The sequence below is a fragment of the Salmo salar genome, chromosome ssa06, assembly GCF_905237065.1.
Source record: "Salmo salar chromosome ssa06, Ssal_v3.1, whole genome shotgun sequence".
In the NCBI taxonomy this organism is placed as follows: domain Eukaryota; kingdom Metazoa; phylum Chordata; class Actinopteri; order Salmoniformes; family Salmonidae; genus Salmo; species Salmo salar.
The window spans coordinates 19845060-19852140 of NC_059447.1; the positions used below are offsets into that span (position 1 = coordinate 19845060).

The 7081-nt window shown below is 41.0% G+C and overlaps 1 long non-coding RNA gene across 1 annotated transcript; it reads right to left on the reverse strand.

The window, feature by feature from the left end:
• Positions 1-261: 261 nt before the first annotated feature.
• Positions 262-824, reverse strand: LOC123743400 (uncharacterized). The gene is made up of 3 exons (XR_006770168.1): positions 662-824; positions 484-514; positions 262-354 (listed from the first exon to the last, which is right to left on the reverse strand). It is a non-coding gene; the product is annotated as an uncharacterized lncRNA (long non-coding RNA).
• Between the last annotated feature and the right edge of the window lie 6257 nt (positions 825-7081).

Below are 7081 nucleotides of genomic sequence, written 5' to 3' on the forward strand. Positions count from 1 at the left end.
ACGCTAAATAGTTTGCATGTGGGGACAGTAGCTAAGTAAACAAAACAAAAGCATGGATTGCTGTCTTACCTTGCCCATCCACTGCAGGGCAAGGAAACCAATAATTTAGTAATTTAGCTGAGCTATCCCTTTAAGTTAAAACTTGACCTTCTTCTGGTTTCAATCAATCTATATATCTAAAACAAAGTTCCTTTATAGTTTCTTATTTGGTTATTTGTAGACAAAAATGTATTGTAAGCAAATGAAAAATATTACTTCATACGGGTTGCTGTAATTCTCTTGAATTTCCATCTTGGCATGTTGATTTCAGTGCAATATGCATGCACGTTTCTGCTCCTCTGAATAGTTAGAGTCCTAATTGCATGTGAAATAAGAGGAAACCATGGGAGATATCCATACAGTGAAATATTCCATTCCCTATTAACAAATCATTTGTTCATAGTTTTGTAAACAACGTATTTGTTATATTTTGTGTAGCTGTACCTCTATGTGAAGGTCTTCATCGTTCAATTCACTGAAATTGGAATTTGTTCTTTATTAGTGATGTATAAGCAAAGAAAATGTCTATATCTGTATATGTAATTGTACACAAATATTTGCAGTAATTGCATTATATTAAACTGTTAAAACAGTAACAAAATAGGAGATTAAAATGTCTCACAGCATATAATCTTCTGTGTTGATGTTGTCTGTCTTAGTACAGATGAAGGTGATGTTGTGACACTGTCCACCAGGACCCATATTACTGATGCTGTTGTCTAGGATACCCCACGCATCACTGTCTGCCGCAGCCCGGTCAATGTCAGCCACGACCCACACAGAGGAGCACTTAGTAATGTACTATATAAAAAAAATGGTGTTCAGAAATGTCAATTAGAATATTAAAACAACAGTTGTAACAGCTGAAGTAAAATGAAACACTGGATATAGTGTAAAATAATTGAAGCCATAATAAACATTTCAGTCATCGTTCAAGCTGAAACTATTTAGCTTTATATGATGAGTTTAACGCCAGTGGTCTAACGCTGGAATTCAATCTAACCCGCTGTAGCAACTTCTACAGTGACGTTATTTGCAAAATACTTCCCGCACACATACACACACTTCTTTGAAGTAGGTTTTATAGCCCTTACGAACATTTAGTTAATAAACAATAGACATTTTTTGGTGTACATTAAATGCATAATTTAGCTTGAATACAAAAAGTGCTTGAATTTATTCTTAAAATAAATCATTTCTTATTTTTGCTTTTTGGAGTTTTATTAGGCACTTTAAAGTTTATATGTACTTTCAATATATTTTCTTTTCACATTTATTCTTCACTGGTATATTGTGTAATATAGTTTATGGATGCACAGAGCTGCCGGAAAACGTGGCGAGACAGCATTTGATTTAGTATTTGCCACACCACTTTCAAAGCAGCAGCACCGCACAAGTTTACCAGACATATTCATTAGTTCACGTCATAGAAAAACATTTTGCAACTGAATAGAAAGCAGCCATTTCTTATTGGACAAGGTGACATTGTACCTCCCCCAATTTCAGACCGTTTTCTTCTGTTTTGTCTAATGTCTCTGGGATTTCACACGGTAACCCCCACGCTCGCTGCAACAGGTGGATTCACTTGTCACTCAGAGTGGTTTCCTAGCTACAGCCTAGAGAACAACCACGCCTCTCAACAACTTTTTTGACCAAAGACTTCGTTTCTTTCTTCGCTCACTCTTGTTTCCATTCTGTGGAATCTGACTTTATGGTTGTGTTATCGAGTGGAAACCTTTCCTATCCTGCCTGCCTGGTAATGAGAGCGAACACATATTTTCATGGAAAACAAGGTATGTGTTAATAAAAGCAGTTTAGTCATCCTCTAAAACCAGCTAGAATGATCCAATCTATAACGTTAGCTAGCTAACAAAACTACATCAGATAAGGGGGCAGTCTGTACCAAAATGGATGAATGGTGGGAACAACTAAATTACACGTTAGTTGCCTTCTCTATGGTTAAGCGTAGCTTTTTTATATTTGTTGCATACACTTTTACTAAATATTATGTTATAAATAGTATATACTTTGGATGGTGTAAGTACAGGCAAATCTGGAGAAACAGGAAAAAGTCTCTGCTGTCACGCCTGCTCCTGGTGCCAGACTGCCTATCATTCCTGACACCTGTCACCATCTTTACGTGCACCTGCGCTTCATTGGACCCACCTGGACTCCATCACTATTTATTTGCCTCCCCTTTATCTGTCTGTTTTCTGTTTCATCATTAATGTTGTTATTTTGTCCCCTGTCCAGACACTGTTCCTGTCCTATGTCCGTTGCCTATTAAATGTTCTCCCTGTACCTGCTTACTGTCTCCAGCATCGATCCTCACAGAATGCTGACACCCAAAATTGGAAGCATCAGGGAGGCCTTGTATTTTGTTGGTGACGTCGAGCAGGCGTGCCGTCACCGATGGGACTGAGGGTGCCTCAGCTAGCTCGTCGGGTTCCACGCCCTAGCTGGCTCAATAGGTTTTTCTTGCACCGGTGGGCTCGGCAGGTGCCCACCCCACGTCATGCTTCAGCCGGCGCCCACCCCACATCATGTTTCAGCCGGCGCCCACCCCACGTCATGCTTCAGCCGGCCATCAGGCTCCCACGCCTCAGCTGGTTCGTCAGGCTCCCATGCCTCAGCGGGCTCATCGGGCTTTGACGATCCAGCTTAGGCGTGAGACTCCCACACCTGAGCCGGCTTACCAGGTTCCTACGCCTCTGCCTTCAGGCTCCCACACCTGTCACCATCGTTAGTTACGCGCACCTGTGCTTCATTGGACCCACCTGGACTCCATCACTATTTGATTGCCTCCCCTTTATCTGTCTGTTTTCTCTGTTTCATCCCTGTGTCAGCATTAATGTAATTATTTTGTCCCCTGTCCAGATGCTGTTCTCTGTCCTTCTTCATGTCTGTTGTCTATTAAATGTTCTGGCTATACCTGCTTCCTGTCTCCAGTGTCGATCCTCACATCTGCACACTTATAGTAACTTTATTTTAATAGAAGCTAAGCTTTCTGTCAGTCGACCTTCATCAGAGCATATCTCCACAAAAAACAGTAGTGGGACAGATAAGGCTTCCTAATATTGAGTTTCACCCCCCCCCAGAACAGCCTCAATTCGTCAGGGCATGGACTCTACAAGGTGTCAAAACCCTTACCCCAACCCTTATTCTAAACCTAACCATAACCTTAGCAAGCAGTTGCTTAACAACAGATAGTTTGTTCTAGAGCATGTACAGATGAAAAATCCAGACTATCCAAATAAAGTTCAGTTTACATTACAGGATTCGCCTTAAACCTGAGGGACAAATGTAAATGAAACACTAATCACTTAAAACCTCTTAAGGATCGGACCCTTTTTTTTCCCAATTTTCACCTAAAATGACATACCCAAAAATGACATGCACTCTCCCAATCAATAACATCGTATTATTTCACTGTAATAGCTACTGTAAATTTGACAGTGCAGTTATATTAACAAGAATTTAAGCTTTTTGCCCATATCAGATATGTCTATGTCCTGGGAAATGTTCTCATGCTAATCACATTAGCCTACATTAGCTCAACCATCCCACAGGGGGGACATCGATCATGTATGTCACGACACCTACGGAAGGTGGCGCCCCTCCTCGCCCGGGCGGCGCTCGGCGGTCGTCGTCGCCGGCCTACTAGCTGCCATCGATTTATGTTTCACGTTCTGTTAGTTAGGCCTAGGTTAGTTGCGCACCTGTTTTGTGTTAGTTGTTAGTGGGGAGGGGTATTTAGGCTAGCTAGTTAGGTTTGTTGTTTGTGCGGGATTGTTCGTTTGTCAGGGTGTGTTTTGTCATGAGGTTCTGTATTTTGGAGTTACGCTATTCGTTTTGGGCTGCGTCCCTGGTTACGTTCTTTTAAGGCTGGTGCGTTTCTTTTTGCACACCTTGCACTCCATACCTTTGCATATTTTCCGTGTGGATATTTTATTAAATTAATTCACGGAATCATTCTGTCTCCTGCGCCTGACTCTCCTGAATCCACAAGCCACCCATTGTGACAATGTAGAGGTTTTAACACAATAATTATACATTTAAAAGGGGGAACAATTCTAATCTGGGATTCAAACCCTTGCCGCAAACTGCAAAAATGATCAGAAGCTAAGCTCAGTACACTGTGAGCTAATTTGCCAGTTATCCAAATGTAAGTGATTTCGGCACTAGCCAAAACATTTTTCTTTCAACAAATGTAAACGCCTGGATGGCATTGGCACTTGGATTGGAACCGGTGCTATTGTCAAATGACATGAAAAGAAAAGCTCTTTGGCCATGTACACCAGAGGTAGGTTTGGTGTCAAAGTAAGGACGCATATGCAGAAAAGAACCCTGTACTTACTGTAAAATATGGTGGTGGATCTTTGTCATGGGGCTATTTCGCTTTAACTGTTCTTGGGGCCCTTGTTAAGGTCAAGGGCATCATGAACTTTACCCAGTAACAGGACTTTTTTGCCAAAATCCTGGTTGCCTCTGCCAGGAGGCTAAAACTTAGATGCATTGGATCCCAGCATGACAACAACCACAAATCAAAATCCACAAAGAATTGATGACAAAGTCAATGTTTTGAAATGGCCATGTCAGTCTCCGGACATGAACCCTATTGAAAATCTGTGGTTGGAATTGAAGAGGGCAGATGAAGGATATCAAGGATGTGAAAATATTTTGTATGGAGGAATGATCTAAGATCTCTTCCAATGTGTTCTCCAATCTCATAAAACAGGCTCAGTGCAATTATCCTCGCATGGTGAGGTACTGAAAGGCATTGAAGACAGGGGCACCAATAATTTTCCCCTGAACTTTGTCCGCACATAAGCTGAAGCTTCAAGAGCTTTTTATTCCGGAGAAAAAAAGGTCTGTGAAAAGTCAGATCCCCAGCCACCTGTAAACAACAAATCTTTCTCTGAGTAATTGTATTATATAGTATAAAATGTTCAATTATTTTGAGCATACAATGTAGCCCAGTATTTCTCATCGACGGGGCAGCAGTGGAGCAGGTTGAGAGCTTCAAGTTCCTTGGTGTCCACATCACCAACAAACTAACATGGTCCAAGCACACCAAGACAGTCGTGAAGAGGGCACAACAAAACCTATTCCCCCTCAGGAGACTGAAAAGATTTGGCATGGGTCCTTAGATCCTCAAAAGGTTCTACAACTGCACCATCAAGAGCATCCTGACTAGTTGCATCACTGCCTGGTATGGCATCTGCTCGGCCTCCGACCACAAGGCACTACAGAGGGTAGTGCGAATGGCCCAGTAGATAGACTTGGCGCCCCGGTAAAGCTTGCCCATGTCCAAAAGGCTTCTAAACAGCTTCTACCCCACACCATGAGACTCCTGAACATCTAATCAAATAGCTATCCAGACTATTTGCATTGCCCCCCCTCCCTATTTACACCGCTGCTACTCTGTTATCTATGCATAGTTACTTTAAAATCTCTACCTACATGTACATATTACCTCAACTAACCGGTGCCCCGCACATTGACTCTGTACCGGTACCGCCTGTATATAGTCTCGCTATTGTTATTTTACTGCTGCTCTTTAATTACTTGTTACTTTTATTTCTTGTTCTTATCTGTATTGTTTTTTTAACTGCATTGTTGGTTAGGGGCTAGTAAGTAAGCATTTCACTGTAAGGTCTACACCTATTGTATTCGTCGCATGTGACTAATAAAATTTGATTTGATTTGTGTATTTGGATGTATTTAATGTTTTTTGCTCATCTTTATCAAGGATGACAATAATTTGGTTTGGACCTTACTGTATATAAACTAGAGGCAAGTTTACTTTTGAGAGTGGTATTAACATAAAAAGGTGTATTTAAACAATTTGTTAATTAATTAATTAATATACGTTCTAAATAAACTATTTGAAAGTGATATATTCATATAATAAAAGTACATTTCTTTGTTTTAGTTTGAAAATCATGAACTGACAATACACAATATAAAATGGACTTAATTTTGGTAAGGGAGACCTAATCAAAACCATTCTCTCACACTCCATCAAAACTTCTGGCAATGTGTTATGTGACAAAACTGCACATTTTAGAGTGGCCTTTTATTGTACCCAGCCTAAGGTGCCCCTGTGTAATGATCATGCTGTTCCATGAGCTTTTTGATATGCCATACCTGTCAGGTGGATGGATTATCTTGGCAAAGGAGAAATGCTCACTAAGAAGGATGTAAAGTGGCGCAGCAGTTTAAGGCACTGCATCACAGTGTAAGAGGCGTCACTGCAGTCCCTGGTTCGGATCCAGGCTGCATCACATCCGGCCGTGATTGGGAGTCCCATAGGGCGGCGCACAATTGGCCCAGCGTCGTCCGGGGTAGGCCGTCATTGTAAATAAGAATTTGTTCGTAACTGACTTGCCTAGTTAAATACACCACAGTGTGCTTGCAGGTTCAATTAAATTGAAATCTACTGTAAATGCATTCAGAAATTATCACAAAAGTAAATGATTACCGATTCCCACATCTCATCTCTGGCCTTGTTGCAGTCTCCAGTTCCTGGAAGATCCACCAGCACAATGTGTTCCAGAAGATCCTTGGAGTTTGGCATCTTGATGGTCACATACTTCACGAGTGGCCAGTAATGTATCTGGGATGATTTAGATTGTTTCCCATGTATCTTTCTTTTGCTTCGTATGTAGCAAGCAATCTCTGTAGAGAACTTAGTGGCCTGTCATAGAATTCATATTATTCTTTAGTCAGACTACCGTTTGACAACTTTCTGGCATATTTAATAGAATTGACCCAAATTGCATCTCAGGCAGCAAAAAATACACTGTAGAAAAGAGGCTTAATAACATGACATACTGTGTCAAATGACAGGATTTTCCACGTTGATGAGAAAAACTCTGGAATGTCGCTGAATGTCTCTGACTCCATTGACATCAGTTCATCAAAGCTTTTCCCGACTGCATCTTCTCCATACAATGCCTGGATTTTACTGTTTGCCATATTCACCATCTTTTTATCTTTCTCCTCACCATCCATTTCTTTGATTTTCAAAAGGGATTCT